A 12,968-nucleotide genomic window follows, 5' to 3' on the forward strand; every position below is an offset into this window, starting at 1 on the left:
ACGTCCCACAATCATCTTTTGCAGGCAGGGCCAGAGGAATCAAATTGTTATAGATTTTTTTTTGGGGGGGGCTAAATCCTAGAAATTAATAAATGGTAGGATTTTGATTAATTAATTGAAATAATTTATTGTCACTTGTACAACTTGTATACAGTGAAATTACACGAGCACCCCCACCCAGCTCTCTTAGTCTTAATTCCCCTCGTTTACTGACGCACACCCAGCAAACCCAAAAGTCAGTTGCCCTGTTGTTATCTTTTCATTCAGCAGCCTGACAGCCCACGGATAGAAGCTGTTCTTTACCCTGTTGGTGCGACTAATCATGCTTCTATATCTTCTGCCTGAGGGCAGGAGATCAAGAAAGTGCCGGCCAGGGTGTGAATCATCCCTGAGAATTTTCCTCACTCTCCTGAGTCAACGTTCTTCCGCGATGTCATCCAGTGGATTCATGGTTCAGCCCTTAATATCTTATGCTGTATTCACCACCCTCTGTAGGCACTTCCTATCAGTTGTCAAACCAGTGTACCACACCATGATGCAGTATGAAAGGAGACTTTCTATTGTGGACCGGTAGAAGGAGATCATCAAATGTTGATGGACATCGTTCTTTCGCAATACTCTGAGGAGATGGAGTCTCTGTTGGGCCCTTCTTAACCACCTGGGTTGTATTGATTTTCCAAGTAAGGTCTCCACTGAGATTAACTCCTAGGAATTTAAAGGAAGAGATTGTCTCCACACAGCCCTCCCCAATGTACAGCAGGGCTAGTTCTCCTCTCTTCCTTCCTCTCTCATCCTCCATCTCCTTTGTCTTGCTGATATTAAGGTGCAAGTTGTTCCCTAGGCACCATGTAGATTTTTTTTTAATAATTGAGATATGGATGAAAGTAGAAGTTCAGGCTTCCTCAACCTCGGCCCTCCAGATGTTTTTGGCCTACAACTCCCATGATCCCTAGCTAGCAGGACCAGTGATCAGGGATGATGGGAATTGAAGTTTCAAAACATCTGGAGGGCCAAGGCTGAGGAAGCCTGTACAAGTTGCACAGTTGTGCCAGACAAGGAATCCCTGGGCTAGCTTATGCAAACAGCAAATCTGTTAACAGGACAAAAGCTGTTGATGGGCCATCTGAGAGGAATCCTTTGGCCTGCAGAGACAGATGCTGCCAAGGTGATAGGGTATGTTTTTGAGGTGACAGGAAAACAAGAGTTTTTAGCAGGGTGTTCCAGGAAGGAGGAGAAAGAGGAAAGACTGGGATCCATCTTGGGCAGGATGGCTGAAGGCTGGCTACACTGGTGTGGGGGAGAAGCCCTTCTTGAAATGGCCATGCCATAAGATCTGGATCCCCTCCATGCAGACTGAAGGTGTAAATAGGTGAATAAGCCATATTTCCTAAAGCCACAACAGTCACTGCCCTGGGTGAGTGCCTGGAACCCTAGGAATCTTGCAGAGAGTGAGGGTGGCATGTGTGTGTGTGTGTGTGTGTGTGTGTGTGTGTAAGTAAAGGTAAAAGGACCCCTGACCATTAGGTCCAGTCATGGCCAACTCTGGGGTTGCGGTGCTCATCTTTCTTTATTGGCCGAGGGAGCCGGCATACAGCTTCCGGGTCATGTGGCCAGGAGACTAAGCCGCTTCTGGCGAACCAGAGCAGTGCATGGAAAAGCCGTTTACCTTCCTGCCAGAGCAGTACCTATTTATCTACTTGCACTTTGACTTTCTTTCGAACTGCTAGGTTGGCAGGAGCTGGGACCGAGCAATGGGAGCTCACCCGTCGTGGGGATTTGAACCGCTGACCTTCTGATCAGCAAGTCCTAGGCTCTGTGGTTTAATCCGCAGCGCCACCTGCGTCCACATATATATATATAGTCATCTCGCTAACCCCTTAGCCATAGAAGCAGACAGCCACCACCAACATCCTGCAACATTTGTCTCCTCTCCTTCCTTCCAACAGTGTATGAATAGGCTAATGGTACCACATGGGGCTGTTTTTGAAACAGTCCTGACTACAGAGATGTGATTCACAATTGTTTCCCTTTTGGTTTGCTGTTTACTTGATCTTCAGCCCACCCTGCTTTGTAGCTGTGTGTTTTGTTAACCGTGGCTGTTTTCTTCCAAGGTGGAAGCTTTCACAGTACGCCAAGGAGAAAGATTCCTGCTTCAGTCCTCCAGTGACTTTCCACCCCCTCTGTCATTCCCTGGCACTACAATTCCATCCTACAGTTATTATTATTTTTTCATCTACCTTGGTGTTCTTCCTGCATTGAGAGTTTTCACAGCTCCCTGGTGTGCTTTCTCGACTGCTTTTTTGTTCCCGTCCTTCCTTCCCACCCCGATCCCAAGGTCGGCTGAAGCTGGATCACACTGGGGTGGGCGCAAGGGATTCCTATCTGCCACTCCCCAGCAACAAATGGTTGAGCTTTTTAAGGAAGCCCCCCAAATTTTGGGCTTTTTTAAGACCAACCCCAAAGTTGTTGAGCTTCCCTCCCCCCCCCAGTAAAATGCCAAAAACCACAATTTTTCTATTTTCTTTTCTTAATTTTAAATTGCTTTATTAGTTTTTAAAAAAGAAAAAAAACAAGCAACAAATGAAAAACCAAAAGTTAATACAAATTACAAAAAGTAAATAGATTTCTTACAGCACAACTTCTATTGTGACTTCCAGTCACCCTGTCAAACCTCCTGGGTTACTTTTATGCAACACACTTTTCGTTATCACTCCAATCTTATCCCATATTGTTAATTTTATAAAATCTTCTATGTTTCTACATGGGTCCTTCTAAGCCTGCCAGAGAATTCCCATTATTACAGTGCTCTTTAAGATATTTTCTGTAGATGTCCCACTCTCTAATAAACGTTTGGTCTGTATTATCTCTTATTAGAGTTAGAAAACACATTTTTTCAATTGACTTGCCCAAGATCCAGGATAAAGCACCGCCTTTCAGAAAATTCCCCCTGGACATCAATTCCGCCTTTGAAATCCCAGTAATTTCCAGCATTTTGAAGGGGCAGCAGGGCTTCTGTGTCTTGGGTGCTGGATTTATAGGCCAATGTGCTGCCTCCAACATTTCTCTGATGAAAATAGGGACATCCTATTCAACAACAGGACGCGGGTGGCGCTGTGGTGTAAACCACTGAGCCTTGGACTTATTGATCGGAAGGTTGGCGGTTCGAATCCCCGCGATGAGGTGAGCTGCTGTTGCTCGGTCCCAGCTCCTGCCAACCTAGCAGTTCAAAAGCACGTCAAAGTGCAAGTAGATAAATAGGTACCACTCCGGCGGGAAGGTAAACAACGTTTCCGTGCGCTCCTCTGGTCCCACCAGAAACGGCTTAGTCATGCTGGCCACATGACCCGGAAAAACTGTCTGTGGACAAACATCAGCTCCCTCAGCCAGTAAAGCGAGATGAGCGCTGCAACCCCAGAGTCATCCGCGACTGGACTTAACTGTCAGGGGTCCTTTATCTTTACCTTTATTCAACAACAACATTTATACCCCATCCATCTGACTGGGTTGCCCCAGCCACTCTGGGCTTCTTCCAATATATATGTTTATTGTTTTGGTGTGTGTGTGTGTGTGTGTGTGTGTACACACACACACACACACAACAAAATAATAAACATTTAAAAAAACTTCCATATACAGGGCTGCTTTCAGATGGCTTCTAAAGATTGTATAGCTACTTATCTCCTTGGTTTGGGAGGCAGTTGAATGCACATGCGTATTCCATCTGTTTCCCTCCCATCCCCTCTGCATGGTCCCGGGCACTGGCAGTCCATGCTACGCCACTGTATGTAGGGCCTCCATGTGATCAAGACTGACACAACTGTGACAGTGTACAGATCTTGCAGAGGCACCTGCCCACATGTGAGCAGGTTGTGGGTTGGTGTTTCATTGCAAAGAACTATGGGGCAATGGAAACATGTTTGAGCGGCATTGAGGATGGCGCAAAAAAATGACCCTGCCCTCAAGTAAACACAACTGTGCCCTGCACATGACTAATGAGTGGAAAGGGTTGGTGTGTTGTGATAGCTTCTTTGTCAGTTTGCAAGGGAAGTGCTTATGAGTCTTCAACAAGTAGTGGGGATGTTTGGAGTTGAGCACCTGGCTTTGGCCTTGGCCAATAGAGAGCTTAGCTGCATTTGAAGATGGATGCTCTCCTGCTTTTGGAGGTGATGGGACAATGCTAGAGAGCAATGCACTTCAGACAAGAGAAATATTTGAATATGGCAAAAGTGAAATATATTTGCATTGGTCTTTTTGACAGCAGCAGCACATATTATTTTACTTTTTCAGTCTTGCAAGTATTAGATGCCACCTGAATAGCAGGTCATAATTTTTTTATTAGATTAATATACAAAAGGAACAAATTTCCCATACCCACTTCCATTATCTTGGAAGGAATTTCCATTAATAAGCCCATCTCCCATATTACCTTGTATTGATTTTCACTTTTTCCAAACTATAGGTGATTTTATATGTTGTACCCAATGCCCCAAATGTCTGTGCTTCACAAATAGATTCTGAATTTAGATTCTATAATTCATAATGGTCGTAATTTCATTATCAATCTGTAAATTGAAGCCAATGGGGGAAATAATGGGATTCAACTTTGCCTTAAACTTTTCCCATGAGTGCAAAATTGCACAAGGAGATTCTGAAATAGTTTTCAGACTGCTTCCATTTCCATACATGTCTTAAGATTAAAGTTTGCGTTTTTATTAACGGAATTTAGACTCAGTTTTTAATACCATGAACAACACAGGAAATACATGCTTTTTTATAAACTACCAATGAGTTACATTGGCTTGTTAAAACATTTCCTTGACTTTCCTACTTCTGCTGCAGGTTAGTAGAGGAAGCAAGCTCTCTGGAAATGTAAATGATGTTCCTTCAACATTTCATTCAGTATCTAATCAAACTGGGTAAATTTCACCGGGAAAAGAGGAGACCGAGAGGAGATATGAAAGCTATCTTCAAATAGCTTGGAACATAACATGGAAAATGGAGCAAGCTTGTTTTCTCCTGCTCTGGAGGCTAGGACCTGAACCAATGGCTTCAAGTTACAAGAAAGGAGTTTCCAACTCCAACAACAGAAGGAACTTTCTGACGGTAAGAGCTGTTTGACAGTAGAAGAGGTTCAGAAGGTGATGGACTCTCCTTCCTTGGAGGTTTATATGCAGAGGTTAGAAGACCATCTGTCATGTATGACCAAGTTGAGATTCCTACATTGAAGGGGGTTGAAGTAGATATCTTTTCTGGTGTATTTTTTACACTGGTTTCTTGGAAGAGAGTAAAGGTAAAGGTAAAGGGACCCCTGGCTATTAGGTCCAGTCGTGACCGACTCTGGGGTTGCGGCGCTCATCTCGCTTTATTGGCCAAGGGAGCCGGCGTACAGCTTCTGGGTCATGTGGCCAGCATGACCAAGCTGCTTCTGGCAAACCAGAGCAGCACACGGAAACACTGTTTACCTTCCCGCCAGAGCGGTACCTATTTATCTACTTGTACTCTGACGTGCTTTCGAACTGCTAGGTTGGCAGGAGCTGGGACCAAGCAATGGGAGCTCGCCCCGTGACGGGGATTCGAACCGCCAACCTTTTGATCGGCAAGTCCTAGGCTCTGTGGTTTAACCCACAGCGCCACCCGCATCTTCTCGGAAGAGAACCAGTCCACAAAAACAGTAGGAAGGCATCATTTGAAAACTCAGCTGTGCAAAGGCCTTTCTCAGATAAGAGGAAAGAAATTTAAATTATGGAGATGCATGTTTTGACGATAGGTCAAACTGTAACAGAACTGCATTATTAATGACCAGCTTGGTATCATGAATATGTCTGTACAAAAGTTTAAACTCCTAATAGTTTTTGCTTAGGACCCTGAGTTCTTCAACAAAGTATATGGAGAGAGATTGCATTTAGAAAATAAAGTCTTAAACCATTAATTCCAACTGGGTGGGTTTAATTGCTCTTTAATGCATCTTTTTGGCAGTCTATTATCAGTCATAGAACTCACCTTCAGCCAATACATTAAAATGGCTTTATGAAATCAGAATATTAAGGAAGAATAATTGGGCTTCAGCTTGCAGATTTAGGAGGGTACAAAAATGAAAATCTAGTGCCAAGAATTCAGAATCACAGACGAATCACAGTGCAACTTTGCCTATGAATATTTTAACTGTAGGCACAACCAGGTTACAAACCTCTTCTATTCCTAGAAAAAAATTAAAGCTGGCTTGCACTGACTGGGAAGTAACTGTTTTAAAGGCATCTAGATGCTTTTACAATTGAGCCATTCATTATATATGATCCCTAGCTATTTAAATCCACTCACTTATTCTGAGACCTGTCCATCCATTTTCCATTTGTGTCTGGTAGGATCTGTTCTGATTTACTACCCCCAAATTCCACTATCAATAATTTCAACCCTTATTAGGTGAAAGATGAAAGAGCCATGTTGTCTGCAAACGTAAAAACATAGTATTTCCTGTTTAATATATAATAAAGACAAAGTAATAGGTTCCTGTGATCGTTTTACAGGCACAAGATCTCATGGCTGCTTTGGTATAATGTAGAAAGCTGGAGAATAAATAAGGCCAGGCTGGCACTCCCAAATATTTGAGGAAACTTTACTAGGTGAAAAATGCAAGATGATGACTGCCCAAATAGAAATGTTAACATGATTTCCTTCAAGGAAATCTGAGGAAAGTGTTTGGGTGTACTACAGAAGTATTTGGGGTTAAAGAATGCACTTTTGCCTATTATTTATTATTATTATTATTATTATTATTATTATTATTATTATTATTATTATTATTATTAAAATATCTATACCACCTTTCATCTAAATATGAAAGGGTACTTTACAATGACATTGATTGAGATCTCTACACCTGTATAGTTGTTGATTTACAGCATTCATTGGTACCTTGGGTTACCTCGGGTTACATACACTTCAGGTTACAGACTCCGCTAACCCAGAAATAGTGCTTCAGGTTAAGAACTTTGCATCAGGATGAGAACAGAAATTGTGCTCCGGCATGGCGGCAGCAGCAGGAGGCCCCATTAGCTAAAGTAGTGCTTCAGGTTAAGAACAGTTTCAGGTTAAGTACGGACCTCCAGAACAAATTAAGTACTTAACCCGAGGTGCCACTGTACCTTTATATGTCAATACAGTGGCCTTGAACAAATTGCTTGCGTGTTCTCTCTCTCTCTAAACTAGGAGTAGTGCTTTTCTTACTTTAATGAAAATCCATTGTATATTCATAAAGCTATGAGGTGTTTTAAGCCCCCATTTGAATTAATCCTATTTCAGGTTTGTATACTACCATCAGAAAGTTGCATTCCTCAACTTTTTGTTGATTTTTTTTGAGGAGGGATTTTCTGAATAACCAAATAAGTGTTCTATTAATATCCATTCCAGAAATACCTGTTAACTCGTTCGTAGAGGATTTCGAACCCAAAAGAACTGCAATAACTTTTGATAAAATTTGCTAGTGTCTGTGTTGGATTCGTTACAAACCTTGTGGATCAACTGGCTCTGTACAAAGGAAGGTTGTCTGTCAAGTCCCAGTCGTTTAGGGTGTTTCACATCATCAACAAAACCCAGAGTGGCCGATTGTCAGCCAGGACCCTTCCTTCAGCAAAGGTAAGAAATGTGCATAGCTCAGTGTTTCACTCAGCCCCCTAGCTGCTGAATTCTGCATTAGCTGCAGCTTCCGAAATTGGTATAAGGGAAGCTTTAAGGTAAAGGTAAAGGGACCCCGACCATTAGGTCCAGTTGTGGTCGACTCTGGGGTTGGGGCGCTCATCTCGCTTTATTGGCCGAGGGAGCCGGCATACAGCTTCCGGGTCATGTGGCCAGCAGGACTAAGCTGCTTCTGGCGAACCAGAGCAGTGCACGGAAATGCCGTTTACCTTCCCGCCTATTTATCTACTTGCACTTTGACGTGCTTTCAAACTGCTAGGTTGGCAGGAGCAGGGACCGAGCAACGGGAGCTCACCCCGTCACAGGGATTCGAACCGCCGACCTTCTGATCGGCAAGTCCTAGGCTCTGTGGTTTAACCCACAGCACCACCCGCCTCCCATAAGGGAAGCTTTACAGCAGTCTTAATTGTGGCTATCAATTCATGGACTGCATGCTGCAGCTGTCCGGGAGTGGGCCTAGCTGTGGTACCAACTAGAGTTGCTAACAGGCATTGCAAATTTCTAATGGCAAAGTTGGCCTGGGAGTGTTTCTGGAACTGTGCATCCTTCTTCCTGTCCAAAACAGGCAAACAGTGAAACTCCTGGCTCTGGGGACCACAATGTCTATGTTTGGTCGGGATGCACTCTCTGTTGATTAGCCTTCATCCAGCCCCGTCATGGCATCCAAGCAGTTTCAGAAGAGTTTGGATTTGATATCCCGCTTTATCACTACCCGAAGGAGTCTCAAAGCGGCTAACAATCTCCTTTCCCTTCTTCCCCCACAACAAACACTCTGTGAGGTGAGTGGGGCTGAGAGACTTCAGAGAAGTGTGACTAGCCCAAGGTCACCCAGCAGCTGCATGTGGAGGAGCGGAGACGCGAACCCGGTTCCCCAGATTACGAGTCTATCGCTCTTAACCACTACACCACACTGGCTATCCTAACATGCATCACCTCTCCCAGTTTAAAAGTTACAGACAAATAGTGTTGGATGTCATCAGCAGAACAACGGCACTGGGCCCCAAATCACCTAATTATAGGCCCCCACCTCCAACAATTTCCTATAGAGGCCAAATAGCACAGAAGAATGAGTACAGCATCTCCCAGCTCAATTGCTAGGGTGCTGAGGTACAGTGTCTCTACCCCTAAGTAGAGCTATGTTTTATTTGGATTTTTGGGGGGTAGGTGGGTGGGTAGCGGTAGATGTTTTGCCTGTTGGGTGTTCAGAGTAATTTCCAAACATTGTCAGTTCTTCTTCTGTGAAATGGGTATTTTGTGGTGTCCACGACACCTCCTTAGGTTTCCAAATGTGCCCCAAAAGATTGGAGGCCCCTGAAGCAGATATAGAGCCTAAGGGTCTGGAAGATTTGAGGTCAAATTGCAGCTTCACCAATATTACCTCCACGGCCTTGCATAAATTACTTCCATCTCAGTCCTTTCACCTTTCAGCGTCATAAAATCACTGCGAGTCTAAATACCATATTTTTCTGCTCTATAAGACTCACTTTTTCCCTCCTAAAAAGTAAGGGGAAATGTGTGAGCGTCTTATGGAGCGAATGCAGGCTGCGCAGCTATCACAGAAGCCAGAACAGCAAGAGGGATTGCTGCTTTCACTGCACAGCGATCCCTCTTGCTGTTCTGGCTTCTGAGATTCAGATATTTTTTTTCTTGTTTTCCTCCTCCAAAAACTGGGTGCGTCTTGTGGTCTGGTACGTCTTATAGAGCGAAAAATACAGTAATTTTATTGTATGTCATTACTGAAGTTATCTCAGGGACAAACAAATTGGGGACACCCTCCACCCCAAAATGGAATTGTGTGGCTCACATTGTGCAAAAGGATAACATTCCTTTGGATTTGCCACAAGGGAACGGCACTCATTTTATTTAAGAAAATATGTCTCCAATTTATACCCTGCGTTCAAATGTGCTTAACAACCAAAAACTGGAACAGAATGTTTTTAAAAACCAGGGCAAAGATATAATAATTGCATTTGCTCAGGAGACTCCAGAAGTCTAATCTCTGTGGAGTTTTGTGTGAATGAGATTCCCCCTTATTCTCTGCAATGAAAGATGAGGTACAGAGGAAAGCAAAGTGCTGTGTTAGAATAATTTGCGTGGATTCCCAAGGTGTCTTTTATCCAGTTCAATAATATTGCTCATTAGTGGCACAGGCTAACTAATATCCTAAATCAGTAATGCTATGCTTGTAAGTAATTTTGAGTGTGTGTAGTAGAGAATAAACCATCCTGTAAGGTGTCTGTTAATTGATTTCCTTTCTGTAGCAGCATTTTAATTAAGATTTCTGGTTTGGAACAGGAGGGAGGATGTGGTCATATAGAGAAACTAGAAGACATCCATTCATCTCTACTTGTAACTGCTTAATCCCCTCCATCACAACCACAGCAGGGGAAAAAGCAGAGCAGAAAATAACAGAGGAGGAAGAAAAAAGGATCAGTTGCACAGACAGAAAAGCAGAACGAAACGATTTAGCAGTACCTATGACGTTATGGGAATTGTGCGGCCTTCCCCAAACAGAGGTCAGCCACTGAGAGATATGTTAGCAAATACTTTGTTGTACCCGGTAGAGTTCTTCATATACATGTTGCAACTTCTCTTGCTTTGTTTCCCACGAACCAAGAAGAGCTGATCTGAGTTTGTACTTATCCCTTACCTTACTTTTGCTCTCAGATTTTGGGACGAAACAACTGTATACCCTCCAACATTTCTCCAGTGAAAATAGGGACCTCCTAGCCTTTGACTGTGTCAACCACAGCAAACTATGGCAAGTTCTTAAAGAAATGGGAGTGCCTGATCATCTCATCTGTCTCCTGAGAAATCTCTATGTGGGACAAGAAGCTACAGTTAGAACTGGATATGGAACAACAAAAAATTGGGAAAGGAGTACGACAAGGCTGTATATTGTCTCCCTGCTTATTTCACTTATATGCAGAATTCATTATGCAAAGGGCTGGGCTGGATGAATCCCAACCTGGAATTAAGATTGCCAGAAGAAATATCAACAACCTCAGATATGCCTTGGCAGAAAGTGAGGAGGAATTAAAGAACCTTTTAATGAGGGTGGAAGAGGAGAGTGCAAAATATGGTCTGAAGTTCAACATCCAAAAAACTAAGATCATGGCCACTGGTCCCATCACCTCCTGGCAAATAGAAGGGGAAGAAATGGAGGCAGTGAGAGATTTTACTTTCTTGGGCTCCATGATCACTTCAGATGGTGACACCAGTCACAAAATTAAAAGATGCCTGCTTCTTGGGAGAAAACCAATGACAAACCTAGATAGCATCTTAAAAAGCAGAGACATCACCTTGCCAACAAAGGTCCATAGAATTAAAGCTATGGTTTTCCCAGTAGTGATGTATGGAGGTGAAAGAAGGCTGATCGCTGAAGAATTGATGCTTTTGAATTATGGTGCTGGAGGAGACTCTTGAGAGTCCCATGGACTGCAAGAAGATCAAACCAATCCATTCTGAAGGAAATCAGCCCTGAGCGCTCATTGGAAGGACAGATCGTGAAGCTGAGGCTCCAAGACTTTGGCCACCTCATGAGAAGAGAAGACTCCCTGGAAAAGACCCTGATGTTGGGAAAGATGGAGGGCACAAGGAGAAGGGGATGACAGAGGACGAGATGGTTGAACAGTGTTCTCGAAGCTACAGACATATGTTTGACCAAGCTGTGGGAGGCAATGGAATACAGGAGTGCCTGGCTTGCTCTGGTCCATGGGATCACGAAGAGTCAGACACGACTAAACAACAACAAATTCAATAATATTAATATTAATTATTATTATTTTACTACTTATATTCCAGCCACTCTGGGAGGCTTCTAACATACATAAAAACGTAAGAAAGCAGTAAACATTAAAAAAGCCTCCCACTACAGGGCTGCCTTCAGATGTCTTCTAAAGGTTGTATAGTTCCTTATACAAGGTTGTATGCCCTCCAACATTTCTCTGGTGAAAACAGGGACGTCCTAAGGAAAAAGTGGGATATTCCAGGACCAGATCAGAAACTGGGACGGCTTCTGTAAATCTCGGTCCGTCCTGGAAAATAGGGATGCTTTGAAGGTCTGCAATTGTTTCACCTGTTAAGGCACGACACAGCTTTTACATAGTATTGCAAGGGAGTCATTCCCAGCAATTTATTAACCCTAATCCTCCCCTTACGCTGCTCCTTCCTTTAATTGTTTTATTTGTCTTAACTCTTTCATTGTTCTTGTACATTGCCATAAGCATTTTTATAGAGAGGTACATTTCCTTAGGGATGCGGGTGGTGCTGTGGGTTAAACCACAGAGCCTAGGACTTGCTGATGAGAAGGTCGGCGGTTCGAATCCCTGCAATGGAGTGAGCTCCCGTTGCTTGGTCCCTGCTCCTGCCAACCTAGCAGTTCAAAAGCACGTCAAAGTGCAAGTAGATAAATAGGTACCGCTCCGGTGGGAAGGTAAACGGCGTTTCCGTGCGCTGCTCTGGTTCCCCAGAAGCAGTTTAGTCATGCTGGCCACATGACCCAGAAACTGTACACTGGCTCCCTCAGCCAATAAAGCGAGATGAGCGCCGCAACCCCAGAGTCGGTCACGACTGGACCTAATGGTCAGGGGTCCCTTTACCTTTTTACTTTTCCTTAAGATAACAAAAATATCATCTAACTTAAGTGTGCGTGTGGCATGAGGAGTAGCTTGAATAGCTTCAGTTGGAAGTGCTAACCTGGGGGAAAGATAACTAGTTCCTCCACAACCAGCATAGAATTTATTGGAATTGCTGCCCCCCCAAAAAAAAACCCCTGTAAGGTCTTAGAAGCATCAGGTGTGAGGCATCAGTTCAGGCTGAGCAGAGAAGAAAGAGCATCTTAACACTGCCTACAGGCTGTGTTCAGAAACGGCAGCAATCCCTGGCCTAATTTGGAGAGCAGAAGCAACTGCAGGTTTTGCTATACTGTCAAGCTTCCAGTTGGTTTATTCAATGTGTCCCCTTTACTAATTTGTCATAATTTCTGGCATGTCAGGCCAATTAATCATTTTCAGGGGGGGAAATGTGATTTCTCACAAGTACAGTATTTGTCTCTGCCAAACAAGGGATAATTCAATTAGCTTCCTTTTCTAAACATTTATTAACTGGTTTTGGTAAATTATCCAATTTTTAAATTCAGCTTTAATCTGGGAAGATGGACTACATCATTAGGCTCACAAAGCCTTGCAGAAACGACGTATCTGAAGCATAAGGTTTCATTTTCATAGAGACATTAGAATTCATACAGGGTGTCATAGAGAAATTAGAAAGAGAAA

This window comes from Podarcis bocagei, assembly GCF_964188305.1.
Source record: "Podarcis bocagei genome assembly, chromosome: 4".
Taxonomy (NCBI): Eukaryota; Metazoa; Chordata; class Lepidosauria; order Squamata; family Lacertidae; genus Podarcis; species Podarcis bocagei.